Genomic DNA, 25,264 nt, shown 5'->3' on the forward strand with positions numbered 1-25,264 from the left:
CCATTTTTCAAAAACGTCGTCTCGATGTTTGTACATATATCTGCAGTGTTTTCGATCTATTTACGTTCAATATTTGCATTTAGATGAGCTTTGTTTGAATTTGCGAAGTAAATAAATTCCAAAACTCAATGCTACAAATGCATCAATTCTTTTGGAATTCATTTTCTAACAGTCTCTGATCAGTTTGCATGTTCATACAAACTATTAACTTCATCCAGAGAGGTATACAGCAAAATAACAAAATAATTGTAGTTTTTACTTCTGAAATGTATTCAGAGTCAACATTTCAAATAATACACCAACCTTCTCTAGTCTACTGTAGATGTCGTTTTCTATTTAAGAACGGAAAGGATAACAACAAACAGAAGTTTGGTTTTTATTTCAACTTATTTCTGTTTCTATCATTTACGAGACCCATATGAATTAATAAGATAAATCGTCCTGTTTAAATTGGGACAAACATTGAAAGCTCTTGGTAAGGGTCAAAGGAGAGGGTATATTTGAAGTTTCGTCCCCGAGGGTATCACCAATCCAGTAGTCATTTTATAAATGTCCTGTTTACAAACCTTTGAATTTTTCGAAAAACTAAGTATTTTCTTATTCCAGGAATAGATTACCTTAGCCGTATTTGGCACAACTTTTTGGACTTTTGGGTCCTCTATGCTCTTCAACTTTGTATATCTGAGGCTTCATAACTATGTTGATATGAACGTCACTGATGAGTCTTATGTAGACGAAACACACGTCTTGCATACTAAATTATAATCTCGGTACCCTTGATAACTATTGTCACTAGATTTCCCACTAATAAATACAAAGTAACTTTATACTCAAAGTAAGAATTTAAATGTCTGATTGAATGACAAATACACGAACTTCGTTATGGACAAATACCTTCATTCACAAATCAATTCTTTAAACCTGTTTATACCGGATATGTTCGTATCGATGTTTGGTTTAAATAGCATTCGTATTTTCTATCTTGTGTACACCATTTTTGATTTTTGAGGGATATTTGAAAGTATCAGTAAGTAAATAGATAAGATATTGTTTAATTGTAGTCATTCAATGATAGTTTCATAATATTTGACCAAACCATCAATTACAATGTAGTAAATACATTTGACATTGAAATGTAATGTAGTCGTTTAATTATAATTCCATACCATTTGACCAAACTATCAAACTACAGTATAAATATATTAGGTTTCTTCATAGAGTTCTGGTTTTATGACTACCAAACGGTAATAAATGAATGGATTAAATGATGCTCGATAATTTAACAGCTACGTGATATATCTGTTTGACTTGGTCATTTTACAAGTCTGTGTTATGATAGTGTTACGAGGAACTGGATTGCAAAGATAAACTTGATAAAACGCTGAAAGCATGAAGTCAAAACAGGACATAGATATCAGATACTCTTTGTCACTTTTTCAAAGTAAACATTTCTATTGAATGGCTTTAGGAAGCCTGTGTTATATATGCTATTGACTTTCCCTGATCAATGTGCATGTATATACAACGTTTGCTCAAAAGAGGTATACAACCAGTTAAAAAATAAATTGTAGAAGGTACTACATGAATGTTTTAGAATATGATATTGTCTTACTGGAGTTCGGGTTTTCTGATGACCAAACGGTAATAAATGAATTGATAAACCACTGTTCGATACGCCAAATGATATAGTATGTCATATAACTAGACAAGTATCTGATATGATAGTATTATAAAAAAAAAAAGGATAACAGTAAAAAAATCCTTTTTTTATTTTGCAAAGGTAAAACGCTTAATAAAATAAAAACAGGACGAAGATATCAGACACTTTTCATCACTTGTTTAAATTTCAAGGTCTTATTTAATGGCATTTGACAGACTGATGCCAAAAACTTAAACTTAAATAGCCATTCTTTTCAACCTCTATTCATATATCAATGTTAGGTAGGGTTAACATCAACTTGTATTGATGTGCGCGCCATTTTGTTTTACTTTTGTACTCATTGGTAAGTTATAATTTGATGAAAAGCTAAGTAGTAATTTTTTTTATGTAAACATCAACTAGACAGCAAACTTACAATACCAAACCCAAATAAAGTTGAAATGACGTCTTTTGGTATATCCTAGATGTATTGTGAATGCCGTCATATATTTGTTTTTAATTTGAAAATAGAAATCAAATCTGTCGTAAGTAATTCACAAGTATACCGCAAGAAACCCCCATATATTATAGAAACTTTGATATTGCACTTTGGATGTTTAATTTTAATATTTAAATCGAATAATGTCAACTATAAAGATTTGTCAGATGACAATGATTCAAAAGTCAAATCTATAGGAGCTTCTGCCTGAAAATAGAGATTTATAGGGGGGATTTATCCTGTTTATTAAATGATCTTAAAGTGAAAACAGTTACAAATATTATACCACATGATTATTCAAACCAGATAAACAAGCCAATGTTTACAGAAAATGAATTCCAGTGGACTAATATAATTGACAGTGCATTGCATAGGTATAAATCATTTAGATTATAATTTATCCATATGTGTTGATTGTGGTAACATGCATCTAGCCCATATATAACACTTATAAATATAAATACTAATAAAACAGGACAAACATTTCTGATACTCCTAGCAACGCGTTTAAATTTAAATGACCTACTGAATGACACCTAAAACGACATCACGCTATTAAAAGGTTACCTATCTAAACTGTAGTTTTGGGGTATTTGTATATTGATTTTTGGTTAAAAAAAACATTCGTATCTTTATTCTTGTGTGCGGCATTTCTTTTTGTGAAGGAATGTGTCTAGGGGGGGACTTTGACCTTATTGATAAAAACGATTTTAAGAAAATAATTCAACGTTATTTTATGAAAACATCAACAAATCCGCATATAAATTCAAAACTAAAAAAGCAAGAGATAACATTTCTATCAATCCAAACTAATTTGTTAATATAACCAGATAATTGTTGTACAATCGATGCATGTTTTTGATTATTTTATCATAAACACCAAAGGATGCAACAAAATACATTGTGTACGTTCTGGAAATAAATCAAGCCAACTGTTATATATACAACCATGTCATATATCGGTACAACATAAGATATTAACAATAAGATAAACAACCATGTAATGTATCGGTACAAAATTAGATATTGACAATAAAATAAACAACCATGTGATATATCGGTACAAAAAAACATATTGACAATGAGATAGACAACCATGTGATATATCTGTACAAAATAAGATATTAACAATCAGATAGACAACCGTGTGATATATCTGTACAAAATACCATATTGACTATAAGATAAACAACTATGTAATATATGTACATAATAAGATATTGACAATAAGATAGACAACCATCTTATATATCTGTACAAAATAAGATATTGACAATAACATAGACAACCATGTGATATATGTGTACAAAATAAGATACTGCCAATAAGATAGAAAACAATGCGATATATCTGTACGAAATAAGATATTGACAATGAGATAGACAACCATCTTATATATCTGTACAAAATAAGATATTGACAATAAGATAGACAACCATGTGATATATGTGTACAAAATAAGATACTGCCAATAAGATAGAAAACCATGTGATATATCTGTACGAAATAAGATATTGACAATGAGATAGTCAACCATGTGATATATCTGTAAAAATAGGATATTGACAGTAAGATTGACAACCATGTGGTATATCTGTACAAAATAAGATATTGACAATATGATAGACAACCATTAGATATATCTGTACAAAATAAGATATTGACAATGAGATAGACAACCATGTGATATATCTGTACAAAATAAGATATTGACAATAAGATAGACAACCATGTGATATATCTGTACAAAATAAGATATTGACAATAAGATAGACAACCATGAGATATATCTGTACAAAATAGGGTATTGACAACAATATAGACAACCATGTGGTATATCTGTACAAAATAAGATATTGACAATGAGATAGACAATCATGTGATATATCTGTACAAAATAAGATATTGACAATAAGCATGATAAGTTAGACAACCATGTCATATATCTGTACAAAACAAGGTATTGGCAATAAGATAGACAACCATGTGATATATCTGTACAAAACAAGATATTAACAATAAGTTAGACAACCACGTCATATATCTGTACAAAATAAGGTAATGACAATAAGATTGACAACTATGTGATATATCTGTACAAACGAAGGTAATGACAATAAGATTGACAACTATGTGATATATCTGTACAAAATAAGATATTGACAATAAGATAGACAGACATGTGATATATCTGTACAAAATAAGATATTGACAATAAGATAGACAACCATGTGATATATCTGTACAAATAAGATATTGACAATAGGATAGAAAACCATGTGATATATCTGTACAAAATAAGATATTGACAGTAAGACAGACAACCATGTGATATATGTGTACAAAATAAGATACTGCCAATAAGATAGAAAATCATGTGATATATCTGTACGAAATAAGATATTGACAATGAGATAGACAACCATGTGATATATCTGTAAAAATAGGATATTGACATAAAGATTGACAACCATGTGGTATATCTGTACAAAATAAGATATTGACAATGAGATAGACAACCATTAGATATATCTGTACAAAATAAGATATTGACAATGAGATAGACAATCATGTGATATATCTGTACAAGATAAAATATTGACAATAAGATAGACAACCATGTGATATATCTGTACAAAATAAGATATTGACAATAAGATAATCAACCATGAGATATATCTGTACAAAATAAGATATTGACAATAATATAGACAACCATGTGGTATATCTGTACAAAATAAGATATTGACAATGAGATAGACAATCATGTGATATATCTGTACAAAATAAGATATTGACAATAAGTAAGACAACCATGTCATATATCTGTACAAAACAAGGCAATGACAATAAGATTGACAACGATGTGATATATCTGTACAAAATAAGGTATTGACAATAAGATTGACAACTATGTGATATATCTGTACAAAATAAGATGTTGACAATAAGATAGACAGACATGTGATATATCTGTATAAAATAAGATATTGACAATAAGACAGACAACCATGTGATATATCTGTACAAATAAGATATGTACAATAAGATAGACAGACATGTGATATATCTGTACAAAATAAGATATTGACAATAAGATAGACAACCATGTGATATATCTGTACAAATAAGATATGTACAATAAGATAGACAGACATGTGATATATCTGTACAAAATAAGATATTGACAATAAGTAAGACAACCATGTCATATATCTGTACAAAACAAGGCAATGACAATAAGATTGACAACTATGTGATATATCTGTACAAAATAAGATGTTGACAATAAGATAGACAGACATGTGATATATCTGTATAAAATAAGATATTGACAATAAGACAGACAACTATGTGATATATCTGTACAAATAAGATATGTACAATAAGATAGAAAACCATGTGATATATCTGTACAAAATAAGATAGACAACCATGTGATATATGTGTACAAAATAAGATACTGTCAATAAGATAGAAAACCATGTGATATATCTGTACAAAATAAGATATTGACAATAAGATAGACAACCATGAGATATATCTGTACAAAATAAGATATTGACAATAATATAGACAACCATGTGGTATATCTGTACAAAATAAGATATTGACAATGAGATAGACAATCATGTGATATATCTGTACAAAATAAGATATTGACAATAAGTTAGACAACCATGTCATATATCTGTACAAAACAAGGTATTGGCAATAAGATAGACAACCATGTGATATATCTGTACAAAATAAGATGTTGTCAATAAGATAGACAACCATGAGATATATCTGTACAAAATAAGATAGTGACAATAAGATAGACAACCATGTCATATATCTGTACAAAATAAGGTAATGACAATAAGATTGACAACTATGTGATATATCTGTACAAAATAAGATACTGACAATAAGACAGACAACCATGTGATATATGTGTACAAAATAAGATACTGCCAATAAGATAGAAAACCATGTGATATATCTGTACGAAATAAGATATTGACAATGAGATAGACAACCATGTGATATATCTGTAAAAATAGGATATTGACAGAAAGATTGACAACCATGTGGTATATCTGTACAAAATAAGATATTGACAATGAGATAGACAACCATTAGATATATCTGTACAAAATAAGATATTGACAATGAGATATATCAGTACAAAATAAGATATTGACCATTAGATAGACAACCATGTGATATGTCTGTACAAATAAGATATTGACAATAAGATAGAAAATCATGTCATATATCTGTACAAAATAAAATATTGACAATAAGATAGACAATCATGTGATATATCAGTACAAAATAAGATATTGACAATAAGATAGAAAACCATGTGATATATCTGTACAAAATAAGATATTGACAATAAGATAGACAATCATGTGAGATATCTGTACAAAATAAGATATTGACAATAAGATAGAAAACCATGTGATATATCTGTACAAAATAAGATATTCACAATAAGATAGACAATCATGTGATATATCAGTACAAAATAAGATATTGACAATAAGATAGACAATCATGTGATATATCTGTACAAAATAAGATATTGACAATGAGATAGACAACCATGTGATATATCTGTACAAAATAAGATATTGACAATATGATAGACAACCATGTGATATATCTGTACAAAACAAGGTATTGGCAATAAGATAGACAACCATGTGATATATCTGTACAAAACAAGATATTGACAATAAGTAAGACAACCATGTCATATATCTGTACAAAATAAGGTAATGACAATAAGATCGACAACTATGTGATATATCTGTACAAAATAAGATATTGATAATAAGATAGACAGACATGACATTTATCTGTACAAAATAAGATATTGACAATAAGATAGACAACCATGTGATATATCTGTACAAATAAGATATTGACAATAAGATAGAAAACCATGTGATACATCTGTACAAAATAAGATATTGACAATAAGATAGACAATCATGTGATATATCAGTACAAAATAAGATATTCACAATAAGATAGACAATCATGTGAGATATCTGTACAAAATAAGATCTTGACAATAAGATAGAAAACCATGTGATATATCTGTACAAAATAAGAAATTGACAATAATATAGACAATCATGTGAGATATCTGTACAAAATAAGATATTGACAATATGATAGACAACCATGTGATATATCTGTACAAAACAAGGTATTGGCAATAAGATAGACAACCTTGTCATATATCTGTACAAAATAAGGTAATGACAATAAGATCGACAACTATGTGATATATCTGTACAAAATAAGATATTGATAATAAGATAGACAGACATGACATATATCTGTACAAAATAAGATATTGACAATAAGATAGACAATTATGTGATATATATGTACAAAATAAGATATTGACAATAAGATAGAAAACTATGTGATATATCTGTACAAAATAAGAAATTGACAATAAGATAGACAATCATGTGAGATATCTGTACAAAATAAGATATTAACAATAAGATAGAAAACCATGTGATATATCTGTACAAAATAAGATATTGACAATAAGATAGACAATCGTGTGAGATATCTGTACAAAATAAGATATTGACAATAAGATAGAAAACCATGTGATATATCAGTACAAAATAAGATATTGACCATAAGATAGACAACCATGTGATATATCTGTACAAATAAGATATTGACAATAAGATAGAAAACCATGTGATATATCTGTACAAAATAAGATATTGACAATAAGAACGACAACCATGATATATATCTGTACAAAATAAGATATTGACAATGAGATAGACAACCATGTGATATATCTGTACAAAATAAGATATTGACAATGAGATGGACAACCATGTGATATATCTGTACAAAATAAAATATTGACAATGAGATAGACAACCATGTGATATATCTGTACAAAATAAGATATTGACAATGAGATAGACAACTATGAGATATATCTGTACAAAATAAGATATTGACAATAATAGTTGTCAAAAGTACCAGGATTATAATTTAAACGCCAGACGCGCGTTTCGTCTACATAAGACTCATCATTGACGCTCAGATCAAAATAGTAAAAAAGCCAAACAAATACAAAGTTGAAGAGCATTGAGGACCCAAAAATCCAAAACGATGTGCCAAATACGGCTAAGGTATTCTACTCCTGGGGTAAGAAAATCCTTAGTTTTTCGAAAAATTTAAAGTTTTGCAAATAGAAAATTTATAAAAATGACCATATAGTTGATATTCATGTCAACTACGAAGTGCTGACTACTGGCCTGGTGATACAAATACATAAAGAAAGTTTTTTTTGACAATTCTAAGTTTTTGAAGGTGTTTTTAACCATTCAATATTCTGTCATATTTATATTGTTTATTAAATGTATTTATTACATTGGTTGCAATGAATTACATTGATTTCCAAGTTAAATAAATACCGATAATTGCACATGTGAAATACACGTGGTTATTTCACTCTCTGACGTCATACAACAATTGGCGTTATCAAGACGTCGATAACGGCGGATCAAAACAAATTGTGAATATGTAGAAAAAAGATATAGCTCCGTACATGTTTTACATTAATTTCTTTAAAAAAAAATGCCATTTGCCAATGTAATAAAAAGAATACATCTGAAAATCTCTATTTTCAGGAAGAAGCTGATATAGATTTAACTTTTGAATCATTGTCATCTGATAAGTCTTGATAGTAGACATTATTCGATTTAAACACCAAAATTAAACATCCAAAGTGCATTATATAGGGTTTCTATAATATATGTTTTTTTGCCGTATACTTGTGAATTACTTACGATAGATTTGTTTTCTATTTTCAAATTAAAACAAACAATATGACTGGATTCACTGTACACCTCGGATATACGAAAAGACGTAATGTCAACTTTATTTGGGTTTGTTATTGTTAGTATGCTGTCTAGTTGACGTTTACAAAAAAAATTTACTATTTAGCGTTTCATAAAATTATAAATTACCAAGTTGTAATTAAAGAATTCAAATATCGAACAATATTCAACTCGTGACCAAACAACACTGATAATTAACTACGCGCATTCGTGAATTAATGTGTTGTTCGGTCACTCGTTGAATATGTTTCTCTATTTGAATTCTTCGATTAGTTATTCTATATTTCAAGTGAAAAAGATTAAACAAAATATCATACTACGTGATTATTAAACCAGACAAACCAGGCAATGTCTACAGAAAATGACATTTGACGGTGTATTACACAGGTAGATATCATTTAAGTTATAATTTATCCATTTGTGTTGATTGTTGTTATCTTATTTTTCATCTAGCCCATTTAAAGCCCTTAATACTTATAAAACAGGACAAACATTTCTGATACTCCTAGCAACGCGTTTACATTTAAACGACATACTGAATGACACATAAAACGAACATCACGCTATTTAAAGGTTACCTATGCAAAACTGAAGTTTTTGGTATTTACATATCGATTTTTAGTTTAAATAAACATTTATGTCTTTATTTTTGTCTGCGGCATTTTGTTTTGTGATGGATTTTGATAAGTGAAGTGTTTTGAAATTATTGGTAAGTTAAATTAAAAAAAAAAATATTAATACTAAATGCAATTTTTAAATTAACAAGACCACATCTTAGAATTGCAAAACCAAAAACAGTAAAACGTGACATTTATATCAACTCTAGATAATCCTTTAATATTACCTGATTAATGTAGTCCGACGATATATGTTGTTGTTTATTTGAATATAAATATCAAAGGATGTAACACTATCAAGTGTGTATGTTTCGGAATCAAATCAACCCCAATGGATAGACAATCATGTAAATTATATGTACAGGTAAGATATTGACAATAAGCTTGACAACCGTGTGATATATTTTGTATACATAGTACAGTGTCAGTGAATTGGACAGCCATTTACTATATCTGTTCAAATAGTACATTAGCATAAAGGTAGCTTTAGAGAACCATGTATTATATCTGTATAGATACGACATTGTCAGTAAAATAGATATATCTGTATAGATGCGACATTGTCAGTTAACTAAATATATCTGAGTAAATACGACATTGTCAGTGAAGTAGATATATCTGTATAGATACGACATTGTCAGTTAACTAGATTTATCTGTATAAATAAGACAAAGTCCATTGACTAGAAAACCATGTGATATTTCTTTAACAATAAGGTATTGTCAGTCAACTAGAACACCATGTGCAAGATGTGTATAAATAATACATCGTCAATTATCTATACAACCATGTGCTAAATCTGTATCTAATAATAAATTGTGACTTATATTTTATGAAATATGTGATATTTTTATTAAAGTTATGTATCGTCAGCAGTTAACAATCATATGGTTTATCAGTATTAATAAATACATTTTCATTTAACTAGACATCTATGCGATATAATTATAATATCATATCCTTAGATAAAAAAAAATACTAAAACTTTAAGTTCATAAACATTAAAACATATGTTAAGGCTATGCAATTATTTATCAGATTCATAAGAATGTCTTATGCAGGCTAATAAAGGAATCTTTATTGACTGCTTCCAGTTATCACATGTGTTTTCGAATTTGCCGTGACGTGTATTACATGCAAATTCGTTCATTTACGGAAATTTGTTTATAAACGTTACAAACGTTTGTCGAGTCTTTGAAAAACGACAACAAAGTGCGGAAAGCCGCAAGTGATTCAAAACTTGTCATATAATGGTTGAGGAGCAATTATAAAGGTACAACTTTAGCATGTATAGACATGTTTTCGTAGGGAAGGTGACAATAAAGTTTTCAAACTTAGAACATGATAATTGTTGCACAAGATAAATAAAATGCTTGTTATATAAAAAAAAAATATAATGAAAGTTAAGAAAGGAGTAGGTCCGGTAAGGGCCAATTTTGTCCCAAAGTTTCATGTTCATCTTACGAAAGATTTTGGACTTTTTTTAAACACTTAAATGTTTATTTCAATTGATTCAATTAGTTTATGTGAAAGATTTTAACTGATTTAGTAATTAAAAGCGCTCCGATTCAAGCTTAGATATGTAAAAAAACGTCACTTTTCAGATGGTTTTTGTCAAAAAAGAAAGTGGCCGCATCCGTGTTCATCCTCAACCTTTATATATGTTATGTATTATCAGCAAATACAACTTACATTTCAATATTATGAATGAACACGAATGCGGCCACTTTCATTTGAGACGGAAATCGTCTAAAATTTAACTAAAATGCTAAAATTGTGAAGATTTCAGTAATTTAGCATGACTTAATGATGCTAGTACCCGATATATGTGCATTGTATTGTCATTAACAGCCCATATTTATGTAGCAGAAGCATTCGACTCTCCCGTAAATAGCTAAAAGATTACATTTTCACAATTTTTTTCAATTGCTATATTTTGGGGCCAAAAAGAGGTCTTACTGAACCTACTCCTTTGTATTTGGTTGTCTGTAAATTATCATCTAAAAGAAAGACAACATTTTGATAGTTCTTGTCTTTAATTCTTCCGCTGAAGTATATGAGGCTCTTGGGCTATTATATTATCATGATATTAAAGTTCTATTCGCATCGAGTTTCATTAAATACATGAATTGTAAACAATCAAAAGTTGAGGTAAAACGGAAACATAAAGACGGTGTATAAGGTCCGTATCCAATGGGCAGCGTGTTTACCGGATTTTAAGAAACATAATTGATTGTTGATTTGTTTTGTTTTTGTTTTTACATCTTTCATACATTAATTATTGACCAGACTAGTTTACTACATCATTGAACAGAAGGAACTGTCATTTGATTTTTATGACCAGATATGAATAAATACTCTCTGTATAAAAAATGAATAAACAAGTATCAACCTTAAGTAGCAGGGTACAATAATATTCCACCTGCCAATACATATCCTATGTTTTTTTCCGCTACCTCGGCTTACTTGGTCCACATTTCAATTGCATTAATGCAATTTCTGCTCTGAAGAAAGCACACAGGAGCTTGGAAGTATGTTTTTGCGCTGTGCTGTTGATATTTTTCTATGAATATAAAAGAACAAGTCCTATTTATAGATCTGCAAAACTAAATCAATACTTGTCTTTATGGTTCAATATAGGCATATTCTGAAAAATAAAACATGCTCGAAATAAAAGAATGAATAATACCAAAGCTGGGTATAGTTAGAAAAATTACAACAAGAAATGCCTGTACCAAGTTATTTATATGACAGTTGTTCTTAAATCGTTTAATGTGTTTAATGTGTATGAGCTTTTGATTTTGTTATTTGATCAGTTATATATATAAATGATAACGTTACAATTGGATGTTAGCTATTTTTTGTAATATATTCAGACTTTCTTTTGCAATATACATATCCTGTTTAAATATTGTGGTTTTTTTCAGTTCACATGAAGTGATAGCTTTTACTTTTTAATTTGATTTCGAGAGATATGATTTGATTGGTAGCTTCTCCAGGTGTGTAAGTATTGCTAGTGTATTCTGTATTATTATGTACTTTTAAACAATTAGCAGATTGAAAATTTAAATGGAATGCAAACGACTCTGTTTTAGTTTTAATTCCCCTAGGATATTAGCAGCCCAGTAGTCAGTACTTCTGTGTTGACTTGAGTTATTGTTGATATATTCAGAGTTATCTATGAACTGTTTACAAAACTTTGCATGTTTTAAATACCAAGGTTTTCCTACGTCGGGAATAGATAACCTTAGCTGTTTGGGGGGAAAACGTTTAGGAATATGTGGTACTTAATGCTTTTAACTACCTAATTTGGTCTTTTAAACAGTTTTTGAGCGTCACTGATGAGTCTTTTGTAGACAAAACGCGGGTCAGGCGCAAATATGATATTTTAACCCTTGTATCTATGATTATATAAACAAAGAAGATGTGGTATGATTGCCAATGAGACAACTGACGACAAGAGACTAAAATGACACAGACATTAACAAATATAGGTCACCGTACGGCCCTCAACAATGAGCAAAGCCCATACCGCATAGTCAGCTATGAAGGCCCCGATATGACAATATAAAACAATTCAAACGAGAAAACTAACGGCCTTGTTTATATAAGAAATGAACGAAAAACAAATATGTAACACATAAACAAACGACAATCACTGAATTACAGGCTCCTGACAGGGACAGGAACATTCATAAATAATGTGGCGGGGTCAAAAAAGTTAGCGGGATCCCAACTCTACCCCTAACCTGGGACAGTGGTATAACAGAACAACCTAAGAACGAACTAGTATAAAAATCAGTTGAGAAAGGCTTAACTCATCAGATGGACAAAACTACAAGTGGACGTGGTCGGGTACATGTACATCCCGACAACAAAAAAGACACTAGGAACAGATCTGAGAGTACTTGCAGTTTATTAAAAGTATGACAATGAAGGATGGATACAACCATGATTTCCCCCCCTCAAAATATGAATAGATATAGTGCATAATAATTATACTTTTTAGTTTAAATCACCAGCTTTGCCCTATTTAACGTTACAAAAAATAAAGAAAATTTGAAAAACAAAATATTAACTGAGTGAAACCACTGATCATTCATTTGAAGTTTGAACAGCAGACTGCAAGGAGAAGGATTACGACTGAAGGAAGCTACTTTATAAATCTTATATCACAAATATTACCAGTTTTCGAGAAGACACAGTTCAATATTTTTCTATTATTGTTAATTATAATTATTTTCAGGTAAAACTACTTTGGTTTAATTTTGTAGAAATCATTTCAAAGAAATACCTCGTGTTATCCTGTACCATGAATTAAAACTATTATTTAAAGGATGCTATAACAGTTTTGGGTAAATTATATATTTGAATTATCATGAAACGATATTTCATCCTTTACCCCAAAAAACGAAAATTATAAGGTATCAGTTTGAGCAACATGTAGCAACTTTCCAGCAGAACCTGCGTACGGAGTGTATATCTCCCTATCGTTACGATATTCAAATCTCTATCATGGTTTCGTAAAAAAGGTTGCTGTTTACAAGGAAGCTATTAGTCCAGGAATTTCAAATGGTGCAGTCAAAATTATCACTACGAATATCATACGGTCGCATTCATTAGTTGGTTCACAGTTAGTGAATATCCTGTTCACAGATGGTATCGGATATGTTCCTTGTGTCGTTACTAAAATCCCGTTCCCTTTTCACGAATATGACCTACCAAATGAGAACTACAATAGATGTGTTCTAACATTACCAGCACAACGGGTGTCGCATGTTGGGAAGGATCTGCTTACTTGTCCGGAGCACCTGCGATCATCCTTATTAATTGTGTTGAGGTTCGTGTTGCTTGGTCTTTATTTTTGTTTTGTGCGCTGTTGTTCATCTTTTTCTTTTTAAGCCATAGCGTGATGAGTTTATTTTCGATTTACGAGATTAAATGTCCATCTTGTATCTTTTGCCCCACTTTTTTTTTATCACATCTTCTTTCTATGCAATGGTATTATTTAGCTATATACAATTTACCCCTTTGTCATAGTACATTTAATTTGAAACATGTACACAGCTTAAATATTTAAACGTATAATCATTTACAAACTTCAGGATTTGCAATTAATGAAAAAGATAACTGTATTTCAACTCCATTAAAGGCAAATGTTCCCTGAGCGACTTCGTTAATGATCAATTTCGGACAATAAAAAAAGTATGATATATAATAATACTTTATTTCAAAAACATGTACAGCTTTTAGGATATACATTCAATTTTTGGCAAATTAATTATACATGCGCCATATTACATAAACAGACATATAATAATAAAATGCTAACAACATTACAATTCATTAAATCACTCTTATACAATACAATATCAAGTATAGTGCAGAGTATGACATTCATAAATTTATCAAAAGTTAGCAACGTAGTTTCTCCTCTAATTTTAAGTATTTACCAATATTGTTCACTTCTTTAATATTCTGTACAGATAACAATTGTATCAATTTATAAGTAGAAGGGTGTCTCCAATAATATTGTTTTATATATTTTTACCTAATGTCAGCATATTTATTCATTCCAAAGAAAGTGAAATCGTCTTCAATGGAATTTGTGTTACAATAAATCCATCATCTATCTTTCCTGTCATTATCATAATATCGTCCTGTCTCTATATTCAAATTATATGCACAACCACAGTATTTAAAACTATAAGGTTAATATATATATATATACCTTTGACTTAATCAAATAAAATTAAAGCCATATTTACCTAAAATGTCTCTAATTATAAAGCATCATTTTATTTTACTACAGCTACTAAACATTTCATCATAAAAAAATTTAATTATGCAATTGTCAGTACATGATAATGTTATCCAATATTTTACCATTCTGTATTCTACCCAGTTCACAGTATTCCATGTTATTAACGGTACTCTTTTTTACTTTCAGTATACGTTCAAAAAAATACATATGAACCCTTTCAATATCTGGTGCCTTACGTTACCCCCAAAGTTAACAGCCATAATTCAAAATACTTGCAACATAAGTTTCAAATCAAGTCAATAATGCTTCATAGTTTAAATAGTTATCCTGTGTTTTATTAAACATACCATATACTGCATATTTTCCTTGTTCTGAAAATCTCTTTTGAGTGTTAACAAAATTATCAGTGTAAAACAAAAGTAAGTGTAAATACATAAACTCATTACAAATATTAATGGAATCACCATTTAAAAACCACTTTTCCTCCTGTTTTACCTATTTCTGAAAATTACAATATTTGTTTTTGTAAAATAGATAGGTAAATTGTCTCTGAATGAAACCATATCATCTGCATATATCAGAAGATATACATTCAACAATTTAAGTTCATAAGGTTTACAATTTTAGCTCCATTTCAGTGTTATTTACATATAAATAATACGAAAGAGGAGATAAAGAATCCCCTTGCATAAGGCCAACAGTGCATTAAAAAAAAAATCAGTTAATTTACCATTCATCTTAAGCTACTGACTCGAAACAGGCATATACATACAGAATTTGTCGGGGTTAAACATGTGAGTCGGATTTCAAACCCTAACGCCTTACCATGGGACAGTGATGTAACAGTTCAACATAAGGACGAAATTTAAAAATCAATTGAAAAACGCGTCATTCATGAAGGGGATTAAAATAATATAAGCTTAACTCATTAAAAAGATACAATTGAAATACATCTAACAAAAACCCAAACTGGACGTGCCCGCGTACTTGTATATCCAAATAAAAAAAAGATACTAAGTACTGATATGAGAGTACTTGTAGTTAACTGACAGCTACATAGCAAATGAACCTCATTTTATTGAGACATCTCAAGATGTCTCAAGACAAATTTCCAAGACGCGTCTCAAGACGGACTTAAAGACGCGTCTAATAGACACCGTGTCTTCAAGACATGTCTTAAAGACATCTTGAGACATATAAAACTGAGATATGCATCAAGACATAGTTTTGTCACATCCATGTCTTGAGACATTGGTTTAGAATAGTGTTTGGTGTATTTGAAAACACACCACATCCTTTATTATGTGTATGAAATCAAAATCATGGTTTATTTTAAATATCCCAATTTGATAAAAATGACGCAAATTTTCCCAATAAAAAAGAATAGCTCAAGGTAAGTTTTGAAAAAAGCAAACAATATCACTGGTCTGCTTGCCATATATGCATATTATATTCACACTTTACTTATTACTATCATGATTAATAGAATAATAGACTAGAATACAAAAAGAATGTGTCCATAGTTTACGGATGCCCTATTCACACTATAATTTTATATGTTAAGTGGACCTTGATATTGGGGTCAAAACTCTAATTTGGCATTTAAATTAAAAAGATCATATCATAGGGAACATGTATACTAAGTTTCAAGTAGCCATCAAAAACTACTTTGACCAAAAACTTTAACCTAAAGTGGGACAGACGGGCGAACAGACGGAAGGACGGACGGACAAACAGACCCACACACCAGAAAACATAACGTCCCTCAACTATCGTAGGTTGGGCATAAAAAATGAATTGCTAATCACAATAAGCATCCAAAGCTGAGCTGAATAATTACATTAAATTTAAATGCAATGATTACAATGATTGTTTAAAAATTGCAGAAATAAAAAAACTAAATCAAATCAAATAATATATCAAACTATTCAATAAAGATCAGCAATAGCAACCAGAAAAATCAACATTATTGCCTCAACAAAATTAACATCACCCCCCCCCTTTTTTCCACTCAGGTAGCCCCTATTTTTATAACTTTATCCTACCAAAGTGTGGGATCTCAGTGGCGGATCCAGAAATATTCATAAGTGGGGCCAACTGACTGTCCAAGAGGGGGCCTGCTCCAGTCTTGCCACTTTCAGTTTGCAATATTAATTCTGACACTCAAAGACCATTAATTCTACATTCTCAATGTGTCTTTAATTTCTGATATTTATGCAAATTAGAAAAAATGGCTAAATGAAAAATGCTCCTAAGTAAACATCACTATGATCCCAAAGGAGATCACACCTTTACATACTTATCTTCTTCTTCTGCTGTTTGTATTGCCTTCCTTTAAGGAACACCAAGAATATCTTGTCATGAATGTTATTTACACTATCTACATATCTCCAATTCTTCTCACAGAATGTTTAATAAATAAACAAGCATACACGACCCACTTTTCCACTTTTATCAATTAATTTTTAAAATCAAAAAATTATTTAAATTGTCTTTAGTGGAATTTTATATAGTTAACTTTAAATTTTAAAAGACTACATTGCCAATATCTCCAGCAATCAGATTTATAAGGTCACTGTTCATATACATGTATCACTACCACATTGTTTATTGGGCACTTTTGCTGTCTTTTCTAGCAGTTTCAGTCTCATTAAATATAGTTGAAGACATAACACACTTTATAACTTTGTAATAGCATTTTGTTGATCCACACTAAAATATTTGCTAAAATTTGTACAGTCTAAAATTAGCAGAAGAATCGCATCTTTGTTTCCAAATAGCTCGGACCACTTGCTTTCAACAATCACATTGATAACCTCTATTTTGAGACGGTTATGATATATTCGTCTAGTTGAAAATAAGGCGGGACAATCAAGAATGATGTGCGTTAGATCTTCGGAATATATTGAGCACAGTTTACAAATCTGATCTGAAGGTTCTATGTTGTACTTGTGTTTGATAACTTGTGTCATAAATGTTCCAGTAAGCATTCTGGCTTTTGTAATGCCCATTTTAACCTCAATTACCATAGAACGCAACCATTTCCATATTATATGGGGCTTTCCAACAGCCAAATCTTTTGTATTGATATATTTCAGAATTGATTTTTTGACAGACTCAGCCACTAATATATTAGTCCATGTTTTCTGGATTGCACTTTTACATTGATGTTTGAACGCTAATTGTGAAGGTTGTTCTGCCATTAGAGTATAAATTTTCGGCAACTTGTACTGTTCAAGAATATCCTGTATTCGACCAAAAAAGCTTTCTTGATTTTCACCGTTTACAGCCAATTGTCTCATCATGAGGTTCTTCAGAGTAGAGTTATTACAGGTGATAATGTTATATAGAAGGCTTAAGTGTCTTTTATGCAACTCTTTACAGGCAATGCACCAAGTAATACGTAAACTATTTGTGTTGCTGTACGTGTCGGCAATGATTTGAATCGACGTAAATTTGAAATATGAAATTTCCTTAAAATTTCTATTTGTGATTTGTTCAGTGGCAACACTTCTAACCCAAACAGAAGCTTTGGCAGTATGTAAGACTGATATATTTTGTAGGCAACGATGGGATTGATTCCGTTCGAGCCATGTAGTCCTGTACTAATCAATGCATACATAGTCCTCCTTACTAGACTAATATGATCGTCTAAATTCAGATTATTTTCTTTAAGCCCAGATCTAAGAATTCCCAAATGCACAGTTTGATTGGATGGCGAAATATCAGAGACACCAAGTTTCCAAGATAATGTAGACTTAATACTGTTTGATTTACTAAATACCACTGCTTTGGTCTTTTTGGGGTGAATTGAAACTCTGTCTTGCACAGCATGTCTATGTCAGTTCGTTTGGATTTGAAGACAAGAGAGCGATATCGTCCGCACATGTAGGACATCCCAGATAAACATTGCCCATCCTGAAACCTAGCCTTGTTTCCTGTAATTCCCTCAGAAAAATGTTGATATAAATTGTATACAGTAGTGGAGACAAAATTCCACCTTGTCTCACTCCCTGTAGTATATTAAATTTCGGACTTATTGCACCGGCCCATCTGACTTTTGAGGTCATACCATCATATAGATCTCTAACGATTGTCCAAATTTTAAGGTGGACACCTATTTCATACAACTTATCGAAAACAATCACATGGCTGACAACATCAAACGCTTTCATACTATCAACAGTGATGAGACATAATGGAATTAATGGTGTAAGTTTGCTCTCGCATTTTGCTTCGGCGACTATAAGTGCTGCTAAGATCATGGAAACTCCTTTCGTGAAACCAAATTGAAGTGGACTCTGTTTGTTATCAAAATGTTTTTTTTCAATTTGTGGTAATAACACACATTTAAAACGTTTAGTGAAGACCGGCGTTACAGTTATAACTCTATAATTATCCAGAATCGAAGGATCTTTCAGTTTTTTCAAAATTGGTGTAAGTATTCCAGACTTTAATATTTCTGGAAAGCTGCAGAAGCTTAAAATAGAATTAAATGTTGTTGTGATACTTGGTAACAAAATGTTCCCAGAGGCTTCGATTGTTCTGAACATATCTCAAATTCGTCAGTAGCTTTACCAGTATGTAAATGTTTTATGCCATTTTGAATTTCCACTTCTGTAAATGTTTCCAGCGGGTCATCAGAGCTATTACAAAATTCAGTTATGAGTCTATGACGGATAGTGCAGAGCTCAAGATATTTTTCATCATACCCATTGTCCTTTGGGATTGCTAAATCTTCAAAGTATTTTAAAAAACATCCTCTCTGTTCGTCTGGGTCATTCACTTCATTGTTGCCCTCTTGTAAATAAGGCGTTTTAACTGCTGACTTCCCTCTGTTCCTTCGAATTAAGCGGTGGAACAATTCAGTGGTAGGATTTTCTATAATTTGAATATAGAGATCTTGTTTGTCCATATATTTTTTCAAGCGGAATTGACGACGAAGCTCTCTTTGAGCAGTATTTTTTTGTTGTTTAAGTGGGCCCTCTGGCTTTCCTTTTTTGCGCCACTCTCTGTACAATTTGTGACAGTTAGTTATCAAAATTCTCGCTGCTGGTGAGGCCTTCCACTTTTGGCCTTGAAGATAGATAATCTTCCTTGGCGTTGATACTTTTGTGGCTTTTTGCAAGATTGACATTAATATTTCAATAGTTGGATCTGAGTTTATTTTGCTATAACTGTTTTCAAGTTCAAGACGAAGAGTATTCTGAAAAGTATAAATATCCATTTTCTCCCATTGATATTTCCAAATTGCTGAAGACTGTTGGCTCGGTCTTTGAATTGAGGCAAAGCTTATGTTAATGACAGCAGACACAATGGTATGGCTAGAGATATTTGTGGCATGCTTTTCATGAATAATGTAGTCCTGTATCAGATCTTTGTGTGAAGACAGGATGTAATCAATGTGTGAAGATCCAGCCCCGGAGTGTTGCATAAATGTGTGTTTTGTTGCTGCTGACACAATAAGTTTGTGGTCCCTAACAAACGAATGGATGCACACGTCATGTTTATTACCAGCCCTAGGCTTTAGAAGTGTTCCGTTCAGGTCACCGGCTATTACAATTCTATGGGTATTACTATAGTTGTTTATTATAAAATCTAAAATATCGAGACACTCTCCGTATTCCACAACAGAGTTGACCGTTGGGAGGTATACGCAAATAAGACATATCTTTGGATCTGAGTTGATTAAAATTCCAATGATTCTTTGATTTCCTTCATCAATTTTAGTGACTTTACCAGAAGTTGAAGACGATCATACAATTCCTACACCCCCTTTCCCTCTTCGTAAGTTGAATCCAGAAATCTGTTCATAGATGTCTGAGCAACGAACAAAAGATACTTTATCTTGGAAGAATTTGTCGAAATTATGCACTTTACCAAGATTACTTTAATTCTTAAATTTTACAGCAATACAACAAAAAACTAAATGAAATGGGATTCAGTAAGCTTGATATATACGTAAGATAGCTGCATAGTTTGATGCAAATCCAAGTTGATTTGAAAAAGTTATTAAAAAAATTAAAGTGTACTATCTCCATTTTGTCCGAATTGCAAATCCTAGCTTTTTATACCAAGATTACTTTAATTCTTAAATTTTACAGCAATACAACAAAAAACTAAATGAAATGGGATTCAGTAAGCTTGATATATATCTAAGATATCTGCATAGTTTGATGAAAATCCAAGTTGATTTGAAAAAGTTATAAAAATAATTAAAGATGCCTATCTGAATTTTTATATAATAATTTTTTTTGTACATATTGTAAAATTAAATTCTTTCATTTCACAGCAATAAATCAAACTACCTAATAAGTTTGAATTTTTTAAGATCAATATTTAATTTAGTTAGATGGGCTGATTTACACCAGTCAAAACTAAATTTGAAGGTCAAGACTAGTCGAGACAGGTCGAGACTGGTTGAGACTGTGTCGAGACTAGTCGAGACAGGTCGAGACTAGTCAAGACAGGTCAAGACAGGTCGAGCCTTGGTCAAGACCATGTCAGACTACACAAAGATCATCAAGTACTGAATCAGACTAACTAAGTAAAGTCGAGACCTAGTCGAATACACCTAAGTACAGTTAAGTACAGTCGAGACAATGTCGAGACTAGTCGAGTAAAATGTGTTCTCGATTTTACTGGTCGAGCACAAAAACTGGTCAATTCAGACTCTGAGGGGTTTGTAGTGTCTATGTCATAAATATCTTGAGTTTTATCTATTGTTTTGTTATATCTCAGATCTATTTTTGCTGGTTTTTCCTTAGATTTATATTGTTGTTTTGTATAAGTCTGCATAGGTTGTTTGATTGGATTTGTACCTTGAGATCTATGGCTATGTTGTACTTCCTGTACTGTGGAGTATCTATTGTTTGAGTTATTTACCCCTTGATGGTAGTGTCCAGGACGTATAAGGTGTCTATTTACGTGTGGCTGACCAATCACATTGTTTGGAAGTTGCATAGGTTGTGCAAATTGACTATGGATGTGTGGGTTGATCATCCCATAATTTGGGTGAAAACCATGTTGATTAATGTTGGTATGAAGCGGATGGACTGGCTGCATATGAACATACGCCGGTGGCTTTGGCGGAAGGTGTTGATACGTTTGCATATGATTTAATGATACATGTGTTGTTGATGTTGCTGAGCCTGCACTTGCATCATAAGTTGTGTTTGTTGTAATTGTATGATTTGCATGCTCTGTGACATGTGGGTCTCCATTGCTCTCATTCTTTGTTCAAGAAATTTTATTTCAATGTTTGTATGGTGAGCAGTTGTTTGTTCAAAATGAGATGGACCTACTGATTATTGTTCTCTGATGTAAGAGTTGTTGCTAATTGGTTGTTCCAGTAAAGGTTTTTCTGTACACATACCCTTTTGTTGGGATTTTTTAAATAATTCAACCGTTGATTGCAATCTGTCAATTTCACTTTCTAGTTGACCAATATAAGCCTTTTCAATAAAATTGTCACGATTTGGTTTAGAGTTTTGTCTAATGGGTTGTTTCTTATACTTTGACTTAGGCCCCTCAGGTTGTTTTTGCTCCATTAAATCTTTGTTTTTATCATTTGAAAGACAGTTTTGATTGTTGGGACTGGGTCCCATATTTTTTGCTAACTTCTAAAGTGTCACTTGTGAGACAGTTTTGTTTGTTGGGACTAGGTCCCATATTTTTGCTGTCGTCTAAAGTGTCAAGATTCATGGTGTTGATTGTTAAACTATCCGAGACTGATCTTTTCCTGTTTATAGCATATGTTTTGGCATTTTCAGAGTTAATATCATTTGAGTGCGATGACATTTTATCAGGCGATTGCCTTGGAGCATATATTAGGTTGTCTGAGCAAACTGGACACACGTAGACCTTGTCCCCCATGGATGACGGGTTATTAATGTTCCCACATGAAAAATGAATCCGTTCCCCACATGGACCACATTCAATAGTATTTTCACCTGCCTCCTGATTACATAGGGGACAAATACATAAATGTACATGTATGGAATCCTGTTTGGCAGATACACTGTTGTTTTTTACAATTGTTATAGAATCTTGAGCACAATCGGATGAAGTACCAGTAATTTCATTACAAGATGTGACCATTGTAAGTGCCTTGAGAGGGCCATTTGTTAGACAAGGGTTTTCTACCAGATTGCTTGATGACGTTTGACAGTATGGAAGCCCTAAATTGTTATCCTTCTGGATGTCATTATGAGTTTGTTGTTCTGTGGTCTTAGAAATTGATGTAAGATCAATAGTGTCAAATATGCCCTTATTTATAACAGGCAAATCTTCATAATGTGTGGATAGTTTGGCACATAAGTCTCCATAAATATCAGATACAAATAAATCTACTCTGTTTCCATTACCAACTACTCTAGAGGAAGTGTGATAGAGGTTGATTACAAATTTAAGTGTTCTACCCATAGAACCATCTCTCAGTCTATTGTTTACTTTTATACATGAATCTACTATAGCATTTTGATAGTCAACACCCTCCGTTGTTTTAGGTTTACAAGGGGTACTTTTTGCCAAGAGTTGATGTAGCAAAGTTTTGAACAGTTCATATGTTGAAGTACTAAATTCAATAACCAAGTTATTAGCCTTCCACTCTGATACCACATGTTCTTTATCACAACTCACTTTCTTTTTCTCTAAAGCTTTTTGGTGGTTTAGATTATATGACCTAAGGACGTGTGTTGAAGGTTGTGCACCTAAAGAGCTTGTCGATGCACATTTCCTAATAATCCTTTTATCTGTGACTTCCATTTTGAATTATTGACAGACAGACAAGTCTATTGCTTATTAAGATAACTGACTATAGGTATTAAGTTCTACTAAGATATATATCTTGATGTAACAATGGAGAAAATGGCAAGTAGTCTATCACAATTGTTCAGCTTTAATGTTTTGTAAAATTATTATTACGACTTTTTAGCAAAAATTTAAAAACAGCAACGATTATATGATGATTATATATTCTCAGACCAGCAAAAGTCCTGGTAAGCCTTCACATCAACGCTAGTTAAAACAAGTTAAAAGTCTATAAAAGTCTCTTGACTAAAAGTTCGCCATTTTGTTTTTGTTTTTTTAAAAATTGTGGTCGTCTCGCTGATAAAATCAAATATATAGTTGGATATGTAGGACGTGTATGTACAAATTAAAAGTCAATAGTTCGTTTAAAACACTAAAAGGATTGTCTCATCACTAAAAACTGCTATAAAAACGGTGCTTGTGGGTGAATAACAACTTTAAAAGGTAAACATTTGGTGCTCGATAAAACTTCGTGCTGTTTGCTCTACAGGTGACCGGAACCCAGATTCAATTTTTTGTTTGTTTGGCCTCACCTTAATTCTTTCGTCTGCAAGATTATTGTCAATCTACGTCATACCGGAAGTGAAAGTTACAACACAACTTGTGAAGGAATGTAACCAGTGAAAACGCATCTTGACCAGTTTCCAGAGTTAATTAAAGATAGATATGATAGCATCGTTAAGGAGAACAAAGAAAAGGTAATTTCTTTAAAGATAGAGATATTTTATTTCCACCTTTCATGCAGTTAGAATCCATTTATAACAACTCGCCCCATTGGAAAACCGCCCCACTTTTTCACCAACCTTCTAAAACATCGCCCCACTCTTGTTTACCAACTCACCCCACTAATAAAAAGTGGAAAATGCGATTGCAAATAGCTCATTAAATGGGTAACTTAAGGTTCATCATCACGAACGGACAAAAGTGGCTGTATTCACTGTTTTACACCTCAAAAACTCACCTGTGTACAGACTTACCCGTGCAGTTTGGAAAGTTTTAAGGCCTGGCATCCATTAAATATTTAAAAGTTAAATGCATTTTGTGTTTCAGAAA

The 25,264-nt window shown here is 31.4% G+C and overlaps 1 protein-coding gene across 1 annotated transcript in view; it reads left to right on the forward strand.

The window, feature by feature from the left end:
• The first annotated feature begins 12,560 nt into the window (after positions 1-12,560).
• The window catches only part of LOC143052873 (uncharacterized), a 151,086-nt gene continuing 138,382 nt past the window's right edge, over positions 12,561-25,264 (forward strand). The window contains exons 1-2 of the mRNA XM_076226021.1: positions 12,561-12,639; positions 13,883-13,991. The gene's annotated coding sequence lies outside the window, so the exon portion shown is untranslated. The remainder of the gene's footprint in view (positions 12,640-13,882; positions 13,992-25,264) is intronic.

This window comes from Mytilus galloprovincialis, chromosome 11 (genome assembly GCF_965363235.1).
Source record: "Mytilus galloprovincialis chromosome 11, xbMytGall1.hap1.1, whole genome shotgun sequence".
Classification (NCBI taxonomy): Eukaryota; Metazoa; Mollusca; class Bivalvia; order Mytilida; family Mytilidae; genus Mytilus; species Mytilus galloprovincialis.